This window comes from Tamandua tetradactyla, chromosome 2, assembly GCF_023851605.1.
Source record: "Tamandua tetradactyla isolate mTamTet1 chromosome 2, mTamTet1.pri, whole genome shotgun sequence".
Classification (NCBI taxonomy): Eukaryota; Metazoa; Chordata; class Mammalia; order Pilosa; family Myrmecophagidae; genus Tamandua; species Tamandua tetradactyla.
Window position 1 is genome coordinate 46,820,228 of NC_135328.1, and position 24,842 is coordinate 46,845,069.

Here is a 24,842-nt window from a genome sequence, read left to right on the forward strand (position 1 = left end):
TGTGGAAACGTTTGGGGATTCCTCAAAATCCTTAATATAGAATTACCATATGACCCAGCAATTTCATTCCTAGGTATACAACCAAAAAAAAAAAAATGAAACCAGGGACTAAAACAGATACTTGTACACCAATGTTCATAATTATTCTCAATAGTCAAAAGGTAGAAACAACCTAAATGTTGATCAACAGATGAATGGATAAACAATACAATGAAATATTTATTCAGCCATAAAAAAAGTGAGATGCTGGTACATGCTCTAACATAGAAGCACCCTGAAGACCTCATGTTGAATGAAATAAGCCAAAGCCAAAAGGATATATATTGTATGATTCCGCTTATATGATATATCTAGAATAAGCATTTTCATAGAGACAGAAACTACAGCCAATGGAGTAAAACATGGGTTACACTTAATAGTACAAATGTAGTAATATTCTTTCATTAATTGTATCAAAGGTACCACATTAAAGCAAGGTGTTAAGAATAGGGGGAATTGCTAGCTGCTGGAATACAACACACCAGAGATGGATTGGCTTTTAATAAAAGGGGATTTATCTAGTTATAGCTCTTCAGAGGAAAGGCAGATAACTTTCAACTGAGGCTCTTTCTTACATGGGAAGGCACAGGGTGATCTCTGCTAGCCTTCTCTCCAGGCCTCTGGGTTCCAACAGCTTTCCCCGGGGTGATTCCTTTCTGCATCTCCAAAGGCCTGGGCTGAGCTGCAAGTGCTGAGATGAGATATGCTGAGCTGCTTGGGCTGTGCTACATTGAGCTCTCTCATTTAAGCACCAGCCAATTAAATCAAACATCATTCATTGCAGCAGGCACACCTCCTAGCTGATTGTAGACGCAATCAGCAACAGATGCCACTGGCTCGTGTCCACAGCAATAGAACTAGGCACTTTCACCTGGTTAAGTTGACACCTGAATCTAACTACCACGGAGGTATACAGGCATTTTGTTTTCTGCATGATTTTTCTGTAAACCTACAACTTCTCTAATTAAAAAGCTATATTAAAAGAAAAGTTTTGGTAATGGATGGTGGTGAAGACAGCACAACATTGTAAAATGTAATTAATGCCAGTGAATTGTACACTTAACGGTTAAAACTGCAAATTTTATGATATTACCACAATAAATAATAATGAATATGACTACAATACACTGATACCTTTCATCTAAAAATAAAAACACAGAATATTTTATTTCTTCACTCTGACCTTACTAAGGAGAATTCAGGCAGTGTATTAGGTGGTAGTGGTTTTTGCTTGTTTTAATTTCTAATTTTTCAATATAAAAATAACTAGTGAGGGTGGACCACGGTGGCTCAGCAGGTAAGAATGCTTGCCTGCCATGCCCGAGGACCCGGGTTCAATTCCCGGTGCCTGCCCATGTAAAAAATAAAAATAAAAAAATAAAAAAAATAACTAGTGAACTATCATGGACACTTCTGTGGTAACTTAGAGATTCAGGAGCTCAGTAAGGGAGAACACCAATTATGGAGGTGATTCATCAATTTTTTTCATCTTCCCTCATGAAACTCTGCAACTACAGACCTACCTGCTACTTATTACAGGCCAACAAGAAGAGGGGTTGTTTTTTTTTCTTTGAAGAAATTTGCATTCAAATTTGTTCTACACTGAAAGTTCTACCCCGAGACGTACATAAGTAAGTCTGTGATGGTCAAGAAAGGGAGGTAGTGTGGTCGGTAAGCTTTGGAATCAGAAAGGTCAGCATTCCAGATTTGGTTTATAATTTTGGCTTCTGATTAGTTAACGTTAGGTAAATCACTTCCTCTCTCTAAAACTCAGCTTTTTCTTCAAGAAAATATGGGTTGTTGAGAATTTAAATGAGATACATAAATCCCAGCACACAATAGGTCCTCAATACATACTAATTTCTTCTTTTACCCATTCTTTAATAATTAAAGTACTACTATAAATAGGGTATTTTACATTTTCAGAATTACATAGTGATACCACTAAAAGCCACTTTCTCAGACACCCTTTTGAGTTTATATAAATAACTGCAGTCTCACAATCCTACAAATTATTACCTCTCTGCTATACTCAGATCAGTTTCATAATTAAAATACCTGCAACTTGAAACCTGGGAAACATGAGACTCTCCATCAGCAGTGGTCCCACGGTTTATTGGCTCTTAAAACATGGACGCAGGCTGAAAAAGGGCTGTCAGGGCCAGGGCCTAAACTTCAGAGGACTCCAAGGAACATTCAACGCTGTCGGTGAGTTTGAGATTTGAAAAAACCACCAACCGTTGACTGTACCTTGGGATCCTTACTAACAACGCTGCATTTTCAGAAGCAAAGGAGCAGGCTGTACCTTCTTCAAATGTTATATGAAATCACCAGAAACAATCCCACTGCCTGTCTCCTAAAAATGGTCCAATTTAAAAAACAAAAAAAAATTTCTATTAAGCAATCGTTTTCTTGCTTTTTTGCTGTGGTTTTGACAAAGGGTTTGTTTTAACAAGTTAAGGACAGCTCCATGAGCATACATCTAATATATTTAAATGTCTACTACAAATATGCCATTCTGGTATGAAATAGGATATAGAGAAGAGAGGTTTGTAAACATTTTATTTTGGAGTGAAATCCAGTTAAATATTTTATTCCAGTTTCTCCCATATTTTTAATTAGAGGAAAGGGGAGGATTTACTAAGCAAAATTAACACAAAACTGTCCAAAGTCTGCATAGTTCTTATCACATTCTGCTGCTGATTATAATGTGGTTACATTTTGACAGATTATAGTTAATGAGGTTATATTTTGACAGCCCAGCTACAGCATGAGCTGTTTTGAGAGTAGCTATTTCCTGCCCCTCCACATGCTTATTTAAACTTTTTAAAAATCAAGCAGGGTGGGCCACGGTGGCTCAGCAGAGATCTCGCCTGCCATGCCAGAGACCCAGGTTCAATTCCCTGTGCCTACCCATGTTAAAAAAAAAAAAAAAAACAAGTAAAGGGTCAATTCTGGAATCAGATAGATATGAACTGAATATTGGCTCAATCTCCTAACTAGCTGTGTGACCTGGGAGTCATGTATAAAATGTCTGAGTCTCAGTTGTCTCATGTATAAAATGGGGATAATAGAAGTTCAATTAGATAATACATAAGGTGCTTTGTACCAATCCTAGCATACAGTAAATGCTCATTATATGTAAGCTATTAAGATTTAACCTAAAACAAAATCTGTGCTAATTTATCTCAAAAAATTATCCATACTTCCCAGTTCAAAGCAAAGAGAGGAAGAGCCAGGTTCCTCAGCACTTGTTTACAGATACCAATATGCAAGCACTGCCTGCGTAGTCACAGAGCTATCTGTTGGCTTCTCCAGGAACCTGTTCCTTTTTCCAAACCCTAATTTCTCCATTTTAAAAACCTCCCAGTTCTAAGCTCAACATTATCTTTAATTATGTGGGTCCTCAACTATACAGATAGTTGGTCACTAAGGGAGAAACCAGATACAGACCTCAAAAAACTGATGTGGAAAAGAAAAGCCAGAAAAGACAGGCAGGGTAAAGGCAACTCCAACAACTGGAAACACTGATGGCTGCACTCAACATTCATTGCTGTCGGTGGGTTTATATCTGAATCAACTCACTGATCAATGAATGCAAACTGCGGACCAAAAAACCCAAGGGAGCAAGAACATGGGCACAGTAATATGAGTGCATCAGCCATTGTTCGGGGTGGGAGTTCCTGCTATCTCCAACACTCTGGCTAAAGCCTCTCTTGCTCTCTTTGGTTCTAATATGGAGTAAGTGCTCTAAATTTCTAATACTATTTTTTTTTCTCTTTTTCTTTTTAGATGCTCTAGACTTAAGGAAATGATATTTTATACGAAGAATAAACTATATACTATCTTAATATCACATAATATTAAAATGATGATTCTTGGTAAATTTTAAATTAAAAAAATCATATACTCATTATTTTGAAATTCAAACACAAAAATATTTAAGATAAAAACTGAAAATCCCTTTCCCTATCATCTGCAATCCATTTACCTAGTGGAAATTACCATTAAAAATGTATTTTATATCCTTAGTGACTTTTATCTGTGTCATACAAATAAATACATATTTATAAGGTTTTTTAGGGGAGCTGGGGGAAGACTCAAACAAAATGAGCTTATTTTATATCTACTGTTCTACAGCATGCTTTTATACTCAACTATGTTATAGCTTTCCACAACAATCTTGTTACATATATTCCTCATTCTTTTAAATGGCTATATAGTTGCCTTAGTATGAGTCTCTTGGTTATTATTGTCCAAATATAATTAAATATTCTCTATTGACCAAAACTTTGAGGACCATTCATCCTGACCTTTGCAAACCATGTCCCTCAAACAAAAAAAGCATTTAAAGCATATGGGAGATGTACATTTTTGTTAAAAATCTATAACATGAGATGAGTCAGTAAATCTTTCATGCTAATAAAAGGAAAACAAGAGTCTTGGTCATGAATAATTTATCATACTCTTACACCTGAGATAAGAGAGAAACAGAGTCTCATGGTTAAAGCCAAACTTAATAAGGCAGTAGAAGAGACTTGTCATATTAGCCTTCTAAAATTTTTTTCTCAGGGGTGGGAAGGAACAAGAAATACAGGTACAGTGAGTCAAGAACTAAAAAGAGAAATCAAAATCAAAAGAAAATTCTAAGAAATGATAAGAATTCAGGAGAAATATGGGGCTAAGACCTGTGTTTCCCAAACATGGTTGTGCACCAGAATCATCTGGAGTTGCTTTTAAAAATGCAGATTCCCAAGACCTACCATAGATCAGACATAGGGCCCTAGAATTTGTATTTTAACAAGCTCACCAGGTGATTTCACTGAAGGGTGATCCAAAGCAAGGCCCAACATGCTACCCACTTTTAAACTTTGTCCAGCCTTTTCTGCCACCATCTGATATTGCCATTACTCTACTGAGTGCAGACAGAATTAATTATATTTGGATAGCTAATAAGTATCTCTCTCCAAAGTATATAATACTTTGCATCATGCTGTAGCAGCCAAGCACACATCAAATTGTATCGGTTGTTTTGTAGCAACAGATACATTTGGGTTTATGTTCTCTCAAAAACTAAAACCTACTTATAGACGCTGATGAATGAACAAGGTTAAATTCAGATGAAAAAATTCCATTCCAGAAGTCTTTATAGAAATCAAAGAGCTTTTTTCTGTCATACTGGCAGACACAAGGAAGGTACTCGTATGTTGCTGTTTCCAGGACACATGCATTCTGTAAATGTGCTTGTTTTCAACCAACAATTTCCAATTTTCTGAAAATATTAAGAAAAAAAGTCTACTTTTTGAAAATATACACCTGAACGTGCATGCCACTTCTGTACACAGAGAATCAGTAGTCCAAAATCTTATGCAGTCTCACCTAGATAAAACTAAGTGCTTCGGTAGAACAATTATTTGAATTTAAGGGTATTTTCCACAGGTTAGACAACAAATAAATCTTGGAACAGAGAAAATATGTGGCATGTACGGGGCAAGAACAGAATAGTTCAGAGGCTGTCTTGGATGGTCATGGCAAACAGCATTAGAAAAGTAAAAGGACAAATTACAGACACCCTTGTGAGAGTATACAAGCGGTTCAGTGGCAGAATGTTTGCCTGCCATGCGAGAAACCTGAGTTCAATTCTTGGCCCATGCACCCGATGATTAAAAAAAAACCAACCTTGCAGATAACCTCGTGAAACAGGTAAAAAAAAAAAAAAATTAAACTTAATGCGTAAGGGAGCCATTTTAAATGCTAAGCTCTGGAAAGAAATAAAAGCCAGACTTCACCAAGCAGATGAAGTGGTAGGGAGAAACAACCTGAAAGAAATATGTTGGACTAGTGGGCTGGGCTAGAGCAGAAATAGCAGGAATGAAGAGAACAGACAGGTAATATCAAAAAGGCATTTAGCTTTTGTTTTTGGCTGTTTTTTCAAAACAGAACTTTTTAAAAATTATTATGTGGTCACTGAAAAATTCATATAAAAAAGAAAAGAAAACTAAAACCCACCAGTTGCCCTACTCCTATCATTTTGTTCAGTGTATATCCTCCCAGATATTTCAAAGATATTTAAAGTACACATATTTATATTTGTGATGTTTACACATAAAACATCACAAATTTTATTTAAGGTTTATAACCTTTTTCCACTTAAAATACTGTGGCCATCTTTCCAGATCAATATACCAGGAACCAACTTTCAAGGACTGCCTCAAACAGAAAAGATAGCGAGCAGTCAAAAATGGTGCCAAATTCTTTTTCCTAGGAGATTAGAAACCTGGTGTGCACTAAGAAAGAAATGGGCAATTTTTAACTGGAAGAAAGAGTTCATCTTTTGAACAGATATCAGAACAAAGGGTGCATATTTGTGATTCATGGGCATGGAGCTGAAAGTAAATGAGCAGTTACGCAGGAAGAAAAAGTGAGGTGACAATTACTGGACATCTCCTGGGCACCTAGACTGTAATAGCCAGGAGATGTGGCAGGAACAAAAGCATATGTAGTGAAAAGAGAAGACAAAATTCTAATAACAAATTACTGCAAGTATAAAAAGTTCTGCAAAAATAAAAGGTACTATAGGAAAAAATAAGAGACAAATCCAGTTTGTGGGATGGAGGGTTAAGGAAGGTTTCCTTGAGGAAGTGACATTTAAGTGAAGACTTGAAGGGTAAATGTAATTACCTAAGTGGGTTGAGAATTCCAAGCAGAGGGAACAGATGATATGTATGTAGGCTACAGGAGCATGGTGCTTTCACAAAATTCAAAGTGTTAAAATTTGCCCAGAGAGGATAGAGAAGAGGTCATGAGACAAGACCAGAGAAGAAAGTGGGAATTAAAAAAAAAAAGTTACCAAATAGTCTTGGGGAGCGATGGCTAAAAATAGATTTCTGGAATGGTGGTGGTAGAGCTTGGGCTAAATGAGGGTAAAAATTCTAGTTCCATTACTTTTCAACTACGTTACTTTTCAACTATTTGGAAAGTTACTTAACCTCTAAATCTGTGTCATCTGTAAACAGATTATAAAAATAGTGGCGGGCCGCGGTGGCTCAGCGGGCAAAGTGCTTGCCTGCTATGCCGGAGGACCTCGGTTCGATTCCCGGCCCCAGCCCATGTAACAAAAACGGAGAAACAGAATACAATAAAACAAGAAAATGTTTAAAAATGTTTCCCTTTCTTCCTTCCTTCCTTCCTTCTATCCTTCCTTCCTTCTCTCTGTCTTTCCTTAAAAAAAAAAAAAAAAAAAAAAAAAAAAAAAAATAGTACTTACTCACAGGTTGCTTGAGGAATAAGAATACATGCAAAGTATTTGACACAGGGCTTAATACAACAAAAAGGAATGGCTGCTAGCTAATAAGTAAAAAGCAGACTGGAAGCAAAGATGTTAACAATGGTAATCCCAAAATTGTAGAATTACAGATGATTTTTAAGTTTATTACATATAAACTACTCTATCTTTCAGGAGTTTAACAATAAACATGGAACTCACAACAATTAAATTATGCATGTTTTTAAAAGTAAAGATTTCTTTTAGATGCAGGATCTACCTATACTTGGCTGAAAAGCAGATGGAAGAATCCACAGGGGAAAAGGAAGTAAACAAGGACTATTTTTATCAAGAAAGGGGCACTGTGGAAGCAGCAGCTGCAAGGATAATAGAAAGTAATAGACTCCAGCTCTACTTTGGAGGGCAGACACACTGTCCTCAGAGAAATGAAGATGACAAAGGAAATTTCAGCTTACTCTTGTTCTCCTCCAGGCTGTACCTTATTAGGATCCAACTGGGCCTTGTGATCCCATATCCTGGCAAGGGACCTGGCATGGAGCAGACACAATAAATCTTTACAAACGATTTCATTTTGTTGCCAATGACTTCTGGCACAATTATTTTTATAACTTAGGAAGTGGCCTGCTCCATGAACCAAGCACAGAATACCTTTCAGCCATCTGTCACATTAACTACAGTTCCAACTTAGGTATAATTTTAATAGCTACCAGATATCAGGACAAACTTACTGCCCATTATCTCACAAGATTGTTGTGAGATCTCAGTGAGCATATATATGGAAAGTGCTTTGCAAACAGCAGCCCAAGTATCCTGGTCTTTGATGGTACATTCCCATGGGGTCTCCACTTTCAGTAGTATAGACAAGATAAATAGCACATGTTTGGAAGACATCTAGATGGGGTTAATCCACAACATGGGGCTGAAACAAGGTCTTTCTCTGCATATGTTATCAGCCTGGATAGGACATATCAATAACTCTGGGTCCATCAGCACCACATTCCAAACAGTTAAGTCAGTCTTCCAAACAAGAAGGTTCTTTCTGGTCAATTTTATAGTAGGGCAAGGCATAAGTAAAGTTCAGGAGCAGGAAAGTACACTTTCCAAGGAAAAGACTACTGAGATATAGTACAAATCATCAGTAGAGCAACACCTGACTAAAGGAAGTTAAACCACTTTACACAAAAGGATCTCCTCTTCACCTTTTTCCAACCAATCTCAGGTACTTTGTTGCTGTTTAACAGATTTATTTAAGTATAATTTACACACCATAAAATTCACCCATTTTAAGTGTACAATTCAATAACATTCATTCATTTATAGAACTGTGCAACCATTATTGCAATCCAAGTTTAGAACATTTCTATCATGCCAAAATAATCCCCTTGAGCCTGTTTCCAGTTAATCCCTGATCCTTCCCCTCGCCCTGAGCAACAACTGATCTGCTTTGTCTCTTAAAAATTTGTCTTTTCTGGATATTTCATATAAATGGAATCATATAATATGCAGTCCTTTGAGTCTGGCTTCTTTCACTTAGCATGATTTTGAGGTTTATCCATGTAGAATGTAGCATGTATCAGCAGTTATTCCTTTTTTGATGCTGTTGATGGCTGTAATTTTACAGTTCAACCAGCAAGCCATGAAGGTACCAATTTCCCCACATTCTTCCTAACGCTTGTTATTACTTAAATAGCCATTCTTGTGGGTTTCATATCTCTTTGTGGTTTTAATTTGCATTTCCTTAATGACTAATAATGTTAAATATCTTTTCACGTGCTTAACCACCATTCATATCTTTTCTGATGAAATGTCTGCTCAAGCCTTTTGTCCATTTGCCAGTAATAGTCTTTTGTCTTCTTATTCAGTTGTAAGAGTTCGTAAGAAACTTTGGATTCAATGCAATCATATTGACTAAATATAATATTAAAACTTGGTGAACTGAAGTCAAGAACATGGGTTATCAGGTTGGGGCCTATTATAAAGGGTCCTAGATTGTAAGATCTTACAGCAGTCACATATATTGAGGAGTTGTAACTGTTATATTCTAAATTCTAATTCTGTTTGTTAATAACCTGGTGATTCCCAGAAACTTCGGGTATTTATGTAACACTGAGACTCAGAGTTAGAGCTCTGAAGCTATGAAAATCAGCAGAACCCCATACAGGAACTGTTGAAAAAGTGGTCAGACTTCAAGTAGAGATATAAATGAAAGCTGATCCAGGGAGGACTAAGGTAGAGCAGAATACATGGTAAAGGATGATATCAACCATATTTTAAAACTTCAACTTCTGTGTGAGACCAAAGGGAGAGAGTTAATTTGGTGTAAAATTTACATTTTTGGTAGTAAATTTCCTAATTTAACTTCTATGGTCAGTTTAACTGAATACCATAAGTACATGGACTCTTGAATAGGGCGTGAGATATTGTTGGTTTTTCCAGATTAGTGTGATTCCCGATATATCCCAGAGTAATTTGGGCAGTGAATAAAGAAGTATTTGCAGAGTCCCCTTTGGGGACTGGGGAGAAAGGAGGAAATACTTAGCTTCCCCATTTGGAGAATTTCTGACATTCTTGCAAGCAGTGAGGACAGTCAAATCAAGACGCCAAGACCTCAATCTTGGAATTTGCCCCTATGAAACTTATTTCTGCAAAGCACAGGTTAAGTCTACTTAAAATTAGGCCTAACAGTCACCCCCAGAGAACTTCTTTTGTTGCTCAGATGTGGCCTCTCTCTCTTAACCAACATGGCAAGCAAACTCACTGCCCTTGTGTTAATCTCCCTGGCAACATGGGACAGAAATCCCAGGATGGGCTAGGACTCAGCATCAAGGGATTGAGAAACCTTTCCTGACCAAAAGGGGGAAGAGGGAAATGAGGCAAAATAAAATTTCAGTGACTGAGAGACTTCAGAGTCGAGAGGTTATCCTGGCAATTATTCTTATACATCATATAGATATCCCCTTTTAGTTTATGATCTATTGGAGTGGCTGGAGGGAAGTGCCTGAAACTGTTGAGCTGTGTTCCAGTAGCCTTGATTCTTGAAGATGATTGTATAAAGATATAACTTTTACAATGTGACTGTGTGATTGTGAAAATCTTGTGTCTGATGCTCCTTTCATATGGGGACTAGACAGATGAGTAAAAAATATGGAGAAAAAAAGAAACTTTGGATTCAACTCCTTTATTGGATATTTGATTTGCAAATATTTTCTCCCAATCTATAGCTTGATTTTCATTTTACTCAATGCCATCTTTTTTTTAATGCCATCTTCTGATGAACAAAAGTTTTACATTTTAATGAAGTCCAATTTATCAAATTTTTCTTTTACGGCTTGTGCCATTACTGTCATGCCTAAGAACTCTTGGTCTACCCCAATGTCACAAAAGTATTCTACAAGTTTTGTAGTTTTAGCTCTTATATTTAGATATATGCTCCGTTTTGAGTTCATTTTTGGGTCTACTGTAAAGTAAGGGACTGAGGTCTTTTTTTTTTTTTTTTTTTTTTTTTTACATACAGACATCTCATTTTCCAAACACAATTTGTTGAATAGACTTTTCTGCCCTCCATTCAACTGCCTTGGCACCTTTCTCAAAAATCAATTGATGAGGCCAGTTCCCCACCAGCCCCATGACAGGACAGGGATAAGCAGAGGAAGCCATCTGGCCTGCGATGTACTGCCAGCCTGCTCCTAACAGATCCAAGCAGCATGCAAAGCAAATTTACCATGCTCCATCCTAAGGAGCTTGAGTTCTTTTCCCCCAGAGGTATCTGCTAGGATGGAGAGAGCTTCCCTGAGCAGAGAGATTTCCGCTCAGATCCTTTCCAGGTAGCGGGAAGCAGCTAGGCTGTTAGCTTTCCCCAGGAACCATATTACCTGCTAAGAAGAATCATCAGCAAATCCCCTCTTCTGTATGTGTGCCCTACAGGCTGGAAGCTCCTAGCCATGCTTGCTCTGGTCCTGGTAGTCATGGTGTGGTATTCCATCTCCCAAGAATGGGAGTCGTGCCTCCAAGGCAAGGTGAAGAGGAAGGCTCTAATCTTTTGGCACCTACTTCTGAGATCTGCCCATTTTCCTGCAGCTCAAGGATTATTTCTGGGTGAAGACACCATCTGCTTATGAGCTGCTCTGTGGGACAAAGGGGAGTGACCTGGTCACTCTGAGAGAGCATCCAGAGCCTCAAGCGCAGCTACTATGTGTTGGTGGGGAATAGGCACTGGCTGCACAACAGCTTACCAGGAGATGCCACGTTGTCAGCAAGTACAATGTGGTCATCAGATTGAACATCAGATTGAATAGCTCCAGTGGCTGGCTATGAGGGTGATGAGGGCTCTAAGACGACCATGTGACTTATCTATCCTGAATCTACCCATTTCAACCCCAAAGGAGAAAACAACCTGGACATACTCCTAGTCCTGGTAGTGTTCAACGTGATGGACTTCCACTGGATGGAGAACATCCTAAATGATGAGAAGTGGATGCAAAGCGTTTCTGCAAACAGACTCTCCTCATCTGGCACATCAATCCAAACCAGATTCCGATTTTCATCCCTTTCTTCCTGGAAACTGCAGCTGTAAACAGCTAAGCCTGCTAACGCAACAGCCATGCAAGATTATGCAAAAGCCTACCCTGGGTCTGACAGCCATCACCCTGGATCTCCACCTCTGCAACTTGGCACACACTGCTGGTTTTGGCTACTCCAATGGGTACAAAAAGTAGCAAACCATTCACTACTCTGAGCAGATCATGCTCAAGTCCATGGCGGGATTAAGCCATGATTTCCAAGAAGCCATGGCCATTAAACGGATGCTGAAAATCAGCATGATCAAGAACCTGACTTGGGTAAGAGCTCTACCTGTTGGTCTGTCTACTCCACTTCCAGAAAGACCTCCATCTGTGGCTATGCAGACACCTGGTAGCCTGACCCCCCTGGATTCCCTACACCTGCTGAGAGAGAAGGTCCTAGGACTAGCCAGGGCTAGCTGCATAGACTTTTTGGAGATGCACTCTAATAGGTTATGGAAGTTTATTCCTAGTTTGTTGAGACTTTATCATAAAAGGTGTTGGATTTTGTCAAACACTTTTTCTGTGTCTATTGGGATGATCATGCGTTGTTGTTTGACCTTTATTCTATTAATATATGTATTACAGAAGTCAGCAAACTACCACCTGTAGGCCAGTTGCCCATTTTTGTAAATAAAGTTTTACTGGAACATACCCACTTACAGATTGTTTATAGGTGCTTTCACACTACAACAACAGAATTGAGTAACTTCAACAGAAACCATATGGTGCAAAATTTCCAAATATTTACCATCTAGCCTTTTTAACATTTTTTATTATAAAATTTAACATATATACAAAACAAATAAAGAAAAAGCAGCAATTTTCAAAGCATACTTCAGCAAGTAGCTATAGAACAGATCTCACAGTTGTCATGGGCTACCATTCCACTATTTCAGATTTTTCCTTTTAGATGCTTTAAAACACTGGAAGCTAGAAAGAATATTAATATGGTGATTCAGCAACTATATTCGTTCATAAATCCTATTTTCTCTATTATACCTCCTCCTTCTCCTTTGATCCTTCTCCCAGTCAATAGGGATCTTTAGGCAATGCCTACTCTGACTTTTTCATGTTGAGAAAGGATGTTGACACCAGAAGATAACTGATAATCCTGGAGAGGTTGGTCCCTCTGGCTTTCAGGATTTATCTGACCTAGGAACCCTACAGGAATTATAGTTTCCAGGAAAGCAAACTTAGTGCATAAAACTTTTACAAAATCTCAGTTTGAGCCCTAGGTTTCTTAAGAGAATGGAATTGGAAGTTTGTTGGGGTTTAGTAAACAATGACAATTAGCACCAACTCAACGAAGCCTGAATAAGAGTAGCCTCTAGAGATGGATAAAAATAACAAGTGACAGGGAAACAAGGTTAAAATAAATTAAGTAGACTGAAGTGCTGGTGGTCAATGGGAGGAAGGATACGCATGAGTTTTTTCTTTTTTCTTTCTTTTGCTGGGGAGATGCAAATGTTCAAAGAAATGGTCATGGTGATGAATACACAACTATGTGATGATACTGTGAGCCACTGATTGTATATCATGTATAGAATGTTTGTATGTCAAGAATGTTTCTTTGTTTGTTAAGATTTAAAATAAACAAAAATAAAAAGAGGTTGACTTTCGGGAAGATGGTCAAATAGAGTAGCTCAAGATTAGCCATGCTCCACAGAAAAGTAAGAGAAGGGAGATAAGGGCGATTTCTGACTGTGGTTGACCTGGGAGAGGCTTCTGCACCACATAGGGCAGCCCTTCTTGCAGAAGCCGAGAAACTGAAAGGCAGAAAGGGGAGTCTGGTGCGGAGGAGTGGAAGCCATGAAAGTACACAGATGGGAGCCTGGGACTAGGAAGTAAGCCAGGCCATGTTCCTTGGGTACACTACCTTCACCAGTGCAGCCCTGTGACTAGCAAATCACCCCACACTCCACGCACCTGAACCATGTCATCTGCTCTCATTCCCTGCACTCCAGACATCCCTACCCCAGGAGCCCCCCCAGTGCATGTACCTGCCCTCCACCCCACCCCAAATGCAGCCCAACCCACCTCTCCTACACACCCCTCAAGCACTACGTCCTCCTCCCTGTTCCCTGCAGGATATTGCCAGTGCATAAGGCCGTGGGCACTAACCTCTATACCGAGACTACCCCTGCCCCCCTGCCCAGAGTGTTGTCCAGCCTCACCCCACCCCCTGCCAAACTCTGCACATCAGTTTACAACACTCTCAATCACATCATTTAGCTCTGGGAACCTCAGTTAACAGCAGTCCTAGAACTGTGCATGCACACTGCCCTCACCCATGCTTCCCAGCTCTGAGAAAGCGCTGACCTGTGCAGCTGGGTCATATCTGCCCCCAATCCATGAAGGCATAACACTGACCTGCTGCCACAGCTCTACACATGTGCACAAAAGGTCCGGTGCCTTAGACCAGTGCACGCCAGGGTCCACCAGACTGGTGCATCCTCACAGTTACATCCTCCCTGGCTGCTGGGCACCCACATTCACAAGCATCAGTGTAACATCCCCACCTGTGCCTATATCTGCCCTACACAAATCACCGTACTAAGTACTCCACACCATATCCTGCTTCCTGCTATACAACCATCCCACAAACAAAGAAATTACACTACTGAAAGAAATCCACTCCCAAAGTAAATCAATCAACATATTTACCTGCCACGAAGACAGCAGATCACTAATATACAATGCAGACAGATATAGCCCTGCCTATGACCAAACCAAAATGCCAGATGAGACAGACACTGGAACAACTAATCAAAGATGTTCATAAAATTTGACTTAATAAAGTAAGTGAGATAGCAAATAACATAAAGGAGATCAAGAAGACAGTAGAAGAACATAGAGAGGGGATTTAAAAGAATAAATAGAAAAATAGCAGATATCACAGAAATTAATGACTCTTGACCAAATAAAAAACATACTAGAGGCACACAACACCAGATTTGAAGAGACAGAAGAAAGAATAAGTGATACAGAGGATAGGATAACTGACTTCAAAGACTCGAAACGGCAAATGGCAAAAAAGATGGAAAATTTTGAACTGGATCTCACAGAAATGATAGACAAAACAAAGTATACAACTATAAGAATCATTGGTGTCCCAAAAGGAGAAAAGAGCAGTAAAGGGCTAGGGAGAGTAGCTGAGGATATAATGGGGGAAAATTTCCCAACCCTCATAAAGGACATAAATATACAACTCAAAGAAGCCCAACGAACTCCAAACAGAATAAATCCAAATACGCCTTTCCTGAGACACATAATAATCAGTCTGCCAATGTTGAAGAGAAGCAGAAAATTATGAAATCATCAAGAGAAAAACAATTTACTACATACAAGGGAAATCAAATAAGACAGAGTTCAGACTACTTAACTAGAACCCTGGAGGTGAGAAGGCAGTAGCATGATACATTCAAGATCCTGAAAGAAAGAGACTTCCAGCCAAGAATTCTGTACCCAGACAAACTGTCCTTCAAATTGAGTGAGAGACTAAAGTTTTGACAGACAAAGACGTCCTGAAAGAATCTGTAAACAAGAGACTGGCCCTACAAGAAATACTAAAAGGAGTTCCGTTGGCTGAAAAAAGAGACAGGAGAGGGAGGTCTGGAGGAGGGCACAGAATTGAAGAGGACTTCTAAGGGTAATTTAAAGAATACAAGGAAAAAGAGGGAAAAGACTATATAGAACTGACAAATAAGATAAAAAAGGTAAGATGAGAGGTGAGGCCAAGATGGTGGCTTAGCAATGTGCACGTTTTAGTTCGTCCTCCAGAACAACTACTAAATAACCAAAACAGTACAGAACAGCTTCTGGGGCCAACATCAGTGACCAGACACACTGCGTACCCCAGTCTGGACCAGCTGGACTGGCTGTGAACCTCCCCAGAACTGTGAGTTCCCCCAGCTGCAGCAGCAGGTGCTCCTCCCCCAAAGGCTGCTTCCCAGAGGGGAAAGGAAAGAGACTTTACCAGCAGCAGGGGCTCAGCCCAACCAAACGCCAATTGTGGAATTAATTAAAAAATTCTGACTACTAAAAATAGGCCCCCAGCTCAGGTGAACCTGGTCAAAGCAGAGGTCACTCAATTTTGCCCCAGCACCAAGGGGGCAGGGCTGACAGAAAAAGAAAATAAGAAAAGAAACAGAGGTTTTTGTGGCTATGTTTCTACAAAGGTTTGACCGCCTTTGGATACAGCAGCAGGACTTCACAGGCTGCAACTGCACCAGGCATAGGCAGAAACAAGCTTGTCTGAGGGCTTGTCTGGAGTCTGTGCATTCATTCTCCAGGGGAGCGGTGAAGCCCAGATCAGGTGGAATCCTTCCCTTAAGGAATTCAGACACCAGGGCATGGTAATTTGAAACCATTAAAACCAGCCTACAACCTTTCCTCTGTCTCCACCACGCCCCCAGCAGGGAGAGTCTGCCAAAGGTAAAGGTACCATATCATCTTATGGTGGGGAGACCTGCAGGCACACAAGGGCCACATACTGGGGAGGATAAGAAAAACAGAGACCTGAGACTTCACAGGAAAGTCTTTCAACCTGCTGGGTCTCACCCTCAGGGGAAACCGATGCAGGTGACTCTTTCCTCCTGATAGGAGGGCAGTTTGGTCTGGGAAAATCCGGCTGGGGTCTATAATACCTAAGTAGACCCTCCTAAAGGTGGGGGCAAAAAAGGCACCATACAAGCAGGGCAAGAAGCAAGAAAACGAAGAACTGAAAAATTCTCCTTTGTTAAACAAAACCTAAGCTAGTGGTCCAGAAAAAGCAGAATTGAATGTCAAATAACAGACAATAAAATCATCCAGCAAGAAAAACCTAGTTAAAAGAAGTGAAAGCAATCTCTAGAATAAACTAATGAAGGTAATTAAATGCCTAGATGCCAGCAAAAAATAACAAATCACACAAGGAAAACTGAATATATGGCCCAGTCAAAGGAACAAACCAACAATTCAAATGAGATACAAGAGCTGAAACATTTAATTCAGAATATACGAATAGACATGGAAAACCTCATCAAAAACCAAATCAATGAATTGAGGGAGGATATAAAGAAGGCGAGGAATGAACAAAAAGAAGAAATTGAAAGTTTGAAAAAACAAACCAAAGAACTTACAGGAATTAAAGGCACAGTAGAAGAGATGAAAAAAACAATGGTAAATTTTGAGAGGCAGAAGATAGGATTAGTGAACTAGAGGATGGAACATCTGAAATCTGACAGCAAAAGAAAATATAAGGAAAAAAGTGGAAAAATACAAGCAGGGACTCAGGGAATTGAAGGACAATATGAAGCGCACAAATATACATCTTGTGGGTGTCCCAGAAGGAGAAGAGGAGGGGAAAGGAGGAGAAAAACTAATCGAATTCAGCAACACACTGAAAATTTCCCAAATTTTATGAAAGACTTAAAATTACAGATCCAAGAAGTGCAGCACACCCCAACGAGAACAGATCCATAAAGACCTACGCCAAGACACTTACTAATCAGAGTGTCAGATGTCAAAGAGAAAGAGAGAATCTTGAAAGCAGCAAGAGAAAAGCAATTCATCACATACAATGGAAGCCCAATAAGACTATGTGTAGATTTCTCAGCAGAAACCATGGAAATGAGAAGACAGTGGGATGGTATATTTCAGTTACTAAAAGAGGAAAAACTGCCAACTAAGAATTCTATATACAGCAAAATTGTCCTTCAAATATGAGGGAGAAATTAAAACATTTTCAGACAAAAAATCAATAAGAGAATTTGTGACCAAGAGAACAGCTCTGCAAGAAATACTAAAGGGAGCACTAGAGACAGATACAAAAAGACAGAAGAGAAAGGTATGGAGAAGAGTACAGAAAGGAAGACTACGAGTAAAGGTTAAAAAGAAGGAAAATTAGATATGACATATAAAATCCAAAAGCCAAAATGGTGGAAGAAAGTACTACCCGTACAGTAACAACACTGAATGTTAATGGATTAAACTCCCCAATCAAAAGACAAAGACTGGCAGAATGGATTAAAAAACAGGACCCATCAATATGCTGTCTACAGGAAACATATCTTAGACCCAAAAATAAACATAGGTTGAAAGTGAAAGGTTGGGAAAAGATATTTCATGCAAATAATCAGAAAACAGCAGAAGTAGATATACTAATATCCAACAAATTAGACTTCAAATGTAAAACAGTTCAAAGAGACAAAGAAGGATACTATGTATTAATAAAAGGAACAATTCAACAAGACGACATAACAATCAAGTATTTATCCAACAAACCAGAATGCTCCAAAATACACGTGGCAAACACTGAAAAGAGAAATAGACACATCTACCATAATAGTTGGAGACTTCAATTCCCCACTCTGATCAATGGACAGAACATCTAGACAGAGGATCAATAAAGAAACAGAGAATTTGAATAATACAATAAATGAGCTAGACTTAACAGACATTTATAGAACATTACACCCCACAACAGCAGGATATACCTTTTCTCAAGTTCTCATGGATCCTTCTCAAGGATAGACCATATGCTGGGTCACAAAGCAAGTCTCAACAAATTTAAAAAGATTGAAATCATACAAAACACTTTCTCAGATCATAAAGGAATGAAGTTGGAAATCAATAATAGGGATAGTGCCAGAAAATTCACAAATACGTGGAGGCTCAACAACACACTCTTAAACAATCAGTGGGTCAAGGAAGAAATTACAAGAGAAATCAGTAAATATCTTGAGGCAAATGAAAATGAAACACGACATATCAAAAGTTATGGGACGCAGCAAAAGCAGTGCTAAGAGGGAAATTTACTGCCCTAAATGCCTACATCAAAAAAGAAGAAAGGGCAAAAATCGAGGAATTAACTGTCCACTTGGAAGAAGTAGAGCAAGAACAGCAAACTAACCCTAAAGCAAGCAAAAGGAAAGAAATAATAAAAATTGGAGCAGAAATAAATGAAATTGAGAACATGAAAACAATTAGAAAATCAATAAAACCAGAAGTTGATTCTATGAGAAAATCAATAAGATTGATGGGCCCTTAGCAAGATTGACAAAAAGAAGAAGAGAGAGGATGCAAATAAATAAGATCAGAAATGGAAGAGGAGACATAACCACTGACCTCACAGAAATAAAGGAGGTAGTAACAAGAAACTATGAACAACTTTATGCTAATAAATACAACAATGTAGAGGAAATGGACAACTTCCTAGAAAGGCGTGAACAACCAACTTTGACTCAAGAAGACATAGATGACCTCAGCAAACCAATCACAAGTAAAGAAATTGAATTAGTCATTCAAAAGCTTCCCAAAAAGAAAAGTCCAGGACCAGACGGCTTCACATGTGAATTCTACCAAAGATTCCAGAAAGAATTAGTACCAACCCTGCTCAAACTCTTCAAAAAAATTGAAGTGGAGGGAAAGCTACCTAATTCATTCTATGAAGCCAACATTATCCTCATACCAAAACCAGGCAAAGATATTACAAAAAAAGAAAACTACAGACCAATCTCTCAAATAGATGCAAAAATCCTCAACAAAATTCTAGTAAATCAAATCCAGCAACACATTAAAAGAATTATACATCATGACCAAGTAGGATTCATCCCAGGTATGCAAGGATGGTTCAATTAAGAAAATCAATTAATGTAATACACCATATCAACAAATCAAAGCAGAAAAATCACATGATCATCTCAATTGATGCAGAGAAGGCATTTGACAAGATTCAACATCCTTTCCTGTTGAAAACACTTCAAAGGATAGGAATACAAGGGAACTTCCTTAAAATGATAAAGGGAATATATGAAAAACCCACAGCTAATATCATCCTCAATGGGGAAAAACTGAAAACTTTCTCCCTAAGATCAGGAACAAGACAAGGATGTCCACTATCACCACTGTTATTCAACATCATGTTGGAAGTTCTAGCCAGAGCAATTAGGCAAGAAAAAGAAATACAAGGCATCAAAATTGGAAAGGAAGAAGTAAAACTATCACTGTTCGCAGATGATATGATACTATACATCCAAAACCCTGAAAAATCCACAGCAAAACCAGTAGAGCTAATAAACGAGTACAGCAGAGGGGCAGGTTACAAGAGCAACATTAAAAAATCTGTAGTGTTTCTATACACTAGCAATGAACAAGCTGAGGGGGAAATCAAGAAACGAATCCCATTTACAATTGCAACTAAAAGAATAAAATACTTAGGAATAAATTTACCTAAAGAGACAAAAGGTCTGTACAAAGAAAACTACAAGAAACTGTTAAAAGAAATCACAGAAGACCTAAATAGATGGAAGGGCATACCGTGTTCATGGATTAGAAGACTAAATATAGTTAAGATATCAATCCTACCTAAATTGATTTACAGATTCAATGCAATACCAATCAAAATCCCAACAACTTATTTTTCAGAAATAGAAAAACCAATAAGCAAATTTATCTGGAGGGGCAGGGTGCCCCGAATTGCTAAAAGTATCTTGAGGGAAAAAAACGAAGCTGGAGGTCTCATGCTGCCTGACTTTAAGGCATATTATGAAGCCACAGTGGTCAAAACAGCATGGTACTGGGATAAAGACAGATATATTGACCAATGGAATAGAATAGAGTGCTCAGATATAGACCCTCTCATCTATGGACATTTGATCTTTGATAAGGTAGTCAAGCCAACTCATTTGGGACAGAAGAGTCTCTTCAATAAATGGTGCCTAGAGAACTGGATATCTATATGCGAAAGAATGAAAGAGGACCCGTATCTCACACCCTATACAAAAGTTAACTCAAAATGGATCAAAGATCTAAACATCAGGTCTAAGACCATAAAACAGTTAGAGGAAAATGTAGGGAGATATCTTATGAATCTTATAATCGGAGGCGGTTTTATGGACCTTACACCTAAAGCAAGAGCACTGAAGAAAGAAATAAATAAATGGGAGCTCCTCAAAATTAAACACTTTTGTGCATCAAAGAACTTCATCAAGAAAGTAAAAAGACAGCCTACACAATGGGAGATAATATTTGGAAACGACATATCAGATAAAGGTCTAGTATCCAGAATTTATAAAGAGATTGTTCAACTCAACAACAAAAAGACAGTCAATCCAATTAAAAAATGGGAAAAAGACTTGAACAGACACTTCTCAGAAGAGGAAATACAACTGGCCAAAGAGATGCTCATGTCCCTGGCCATTAGAGAAATGCAAATCAAAACCACAATGAGATATCATCTCACACCCACCAGAATGGCCATTATCAACAAAACAGAAAATGACAAGTGCTGGAGAGGATGCGGAGAAAGAGGCACACTTATCCACTGTTGGTGGGAATGTCAAATGGTGCAACCACTGTGGAAGGTAGTTTGGCGGTTCCTCAAAAAGCTGAATATAGAATTGCCATACGATCCAGCAATACCATTGCTAGGTATCTACTCAAAGGACTTAAGGGCAAAGACACAAACGGACATTTGCACACCAATGTTTATAGCAGCGTTATTTACAATTGCAAAGAGATGAAAACAGCGAAAATGTCCATCAACAGAAGAATGGCTAAACAAACTGTGGTATATACATACGATGGAATATTATGCAGCTTTAAGACAAGATAAACTTATGAAGCATGTAATAACATGGATGGACCTAGAGAATATTATGCTGAGTGAGTCCAGCCAAAAACTAAAGGACAAATACTGTATGATCCCACTGATGTGAACGGACATTCGAGAATAAACTTGAAATATGTCATTGGTAACAGAGTCCAGCAGAAGTTAGAAACAGGATAAGATAATGGGTAATTGGAGCTGAAGGGATACAGACTGTGCAACAGGACTAGATACAAAAACTCAAAAATGGACAGCACAATAATACCTAATTGTAAAGTAATCATGTTAAAACACTGAATTAAGCTGCATCTGAGCTATAGGGTTTTTTTTTTTTGTTTTTTTTTTTACTATTAGTACTACTTTTATTTCTTTTCTCTATATTAACATTTTATATCTTTTTCTGTTGTGTTGCTAGTTCCTCTAAACCGATGCAAATGTACTAAGAAATGATGATCATGCATCTATGTGATGATGTTAAGAATTACTGAGTGCATATGTAGAATGGTATGATTTCTAAATGTTGTGTTAATTTCTTTTTTTTTTCTTTCTGTTAATTAAAAAAAAAAAAAAAAAGAGCCATCTGCAAAAAAAAAAAGAAAAGACAGACAACCCAATTACAAAATGGGCAAAAGACTTGGAGAGACACTTCTTAGAACAGGAAATACAAATGGCCCAAAGGCACATGAAAACATGCTCAATTTCCCTGGCTATTAGAGAAATGCAAATCAAAACCACAATGAGATATCATCTCACACCCACCAGAATGGACATATCAATAAAACAGAAAATGATAAGTGCTGGAGGGGATGTAGAGACAGAGGCACACTTATTCACTGTTGGTGGGAATGTCAAATGGTACAACCACTGTGGAAGGCAATTTGGCAGTTCCTCAGGAAGCTAAGTATAGAGTTGCCATATGACCTGGCAGTACCATTAGGTATCTACTCAGAGGACATGGGGGCAAGAAAATAGACATTTGCACACCAATGTTTATAGTAGCATTATTTACAATTGTGAAGAGATGGAAACAGCCCAAATGTCCATCAACAGACGAATGGCAAACAAGCTGTGGTATATACATACGATGAAATATTATGCAGCTGTAAGACAGAATAAAGTTATGAAATATGTAACAACATGGATGGACCTTAAGGACATTATGCTGAGTGAGACCAGCCAGAAACAAAAGGACACATACTGTATGGTCTCACTGATATGAACTAACATTAAGGAATGAACTTTGATAATTTCAGTTAAGAACATAGGTCTTCAGGAGATAGAAATAGGGTAGATATTGGGTAATTGGAATGGAAGGGATACAGATTGCAATGGGATTGATTATAAAAATTCAGAAATGGATAGCACAATACTACCTAACTGTAATACAATAATGTTAGAACACTGAATGAAGCTGAATATGAGAATGATAGAGGGAGGAGGTCTGGGGGCACAGATGAAGTTAGAAAGAAAGATAGATGATAAAGATTGAGATGGTAAAATCTAGGAATGTCTAGAGTATATAATGATAGTGACTAAATGTACAAATTTAAAAATGCTTGCATGAAGAACAAAGGAATGTCAATAACGCAGGGTGTTGAAAACAGACGGTAACTAATATTTTAAAACTTTATCTGTGAGACTAAAGCAAAAAAATGTTTATTTGGTACAAAATTTATATTTTGACTAGTGCATTTCCTAATATAACTTATGTGGACAGTTTAATTGAACACCATAATACTTGAAACCTTGAGTAAGGCATGAGATTTTGTAGGTTTGTCCAGAGTGATGCCCCGATAAATCCCAGAGTGATTTAAACAGTGAATAAAAAAGTATTAAAAAAGAGTATTTGCAAAGTCCCCTTGGGGGAATGGTGAGAAAGGGAGAAAATTCAACTTTCCCAAGTGGAGAATTGAGACAACCAAAGCAATAGGCTGAGCCCTCAATCTTGGGGTTTGTTCATAAGAAACTTAACCCCACAAAGGATAGGTTAAGCCTACTTAAAATTAGGCCTAAGAGTCACCCCCAAGAGAACCTCTTCTGTCGTTTAGATGTGGCCTCTCTCTCGCAGCCAACATGACAAGCAAACTCACTGCCATCCCCCTCTTCATGTGGGACATGACTCCCAAGGGTGTGGACCTTCCTAGCAAAGTGGGACAGAATCCTAGAATAAGCTGGGACTGAGCATCAAGGAATTGAGAAAACCTTCTTGACCAAAAGGGGGAAGAGTGAAATGAGACAAAATAAAGCCTCAGTGGCTGAGAGATTCCAAACAGAATGGAGAGGTTATCCTAGAGGTCACTCTTATGCATTAAATAGATATCTCCTGTTTAGTTAAAGTGTAATGGAGAGGCTGGAGGGAACTGCCTGAAAATGTAGAGCTGTGTTACAGTAGCCATGTTTCTTGAAGATGATTGTATAATGATATAGTTTTCGCAGTGTGACTGTGTGGTTGTGAAAACCTTGTGTCTGATGCTCCTTTTATCTACCTTATCGATAGGTGAGTAGAACATATGGATTAAAAATAAATAACGGGAGGAACAAATGTTAAAATAAATTTAGATTGAAATGCTAGTAATCAATGAAAGGGAGGTATAAGGGGTATGGTATGTACGAATTTTTTTGTTTTCTTTTTATTTTGCTGAATTAATATAAATATTCTAAGAAATGATCATGATAATGAATATACAACTACATGATGATTTTGTGAGTTATTGATTATATAACAATAATGGAATGATCATATGGTAAGAATGTTTGTGTTTGTATGTGGGTATGTTTCATAAAAAAATGATTATGGTGAAGAATACACAACTATGTCATGATATTGTTAGCCACTGACTGTATGTTTGTGAAGATTTGTCAATAAAAATATTTTCTAAAAAAAGTGAAGAGGCAGCCAACTCAATGGGAGAAAATATTTGGAAGCCACATATCTGAAATTATACAGCTCAACAACAAAAGAACAAACAACCTAATTATAAAATGGGCAGAGGATATGAACAGACATTTTTCTGAAGAGCAAATTCAGATGGCTAAAAAGCACAGAGTTGTTCATTTTCATTAGCTATAAAGGAAATGCAAATTAAGATAATGTGGTATCACCTCATAGCTATAATAATGGCTGCTATTAAACAAACAGAAAACTTCAAAGTTGGAGAGGATGTGGAGAAATTGGAACACTTAATCATTGTTGCTGGGAATAATATAATGGGACAGCTGCTAAGGAAGACAGTTTGTCAATTTCTCAGAAAACTAAATATTTCGTTTACTCAATACTACTCAAATATTGAGTTGCCCTATGACATGGCAATAACTACTTGGTATATACTCAGAAGAGCTGAGGACAGCTCAAATGAGAACATTTGCA

At 38.2% G+C, this 24,842-nt stretch overlaps 1 protein-coding gene and 1 pseudogene across 8 annotated transcripts in view; one reads left to right on the forward strand and one right to left on the reverse strand.

The window, feature by feature from the left end:
• Positions 1-24,842, reverse strand: part of NR6A1 (nuclear receptor subfamily 6 group A member 1) — a 292,713-nt gene that overhangs the window by 211,444 nt on the left and 56,427 nt on the right. The window lies entirely within an intron of this gene.
• LOC143673473 (CMP-N-acetylneuraminate-beta-galactosamide-alpha-2,3-sialyltransferase 4 pseudogene) lies at positions 8,961-13,951 on the forward strand (annotated as a pseudogene).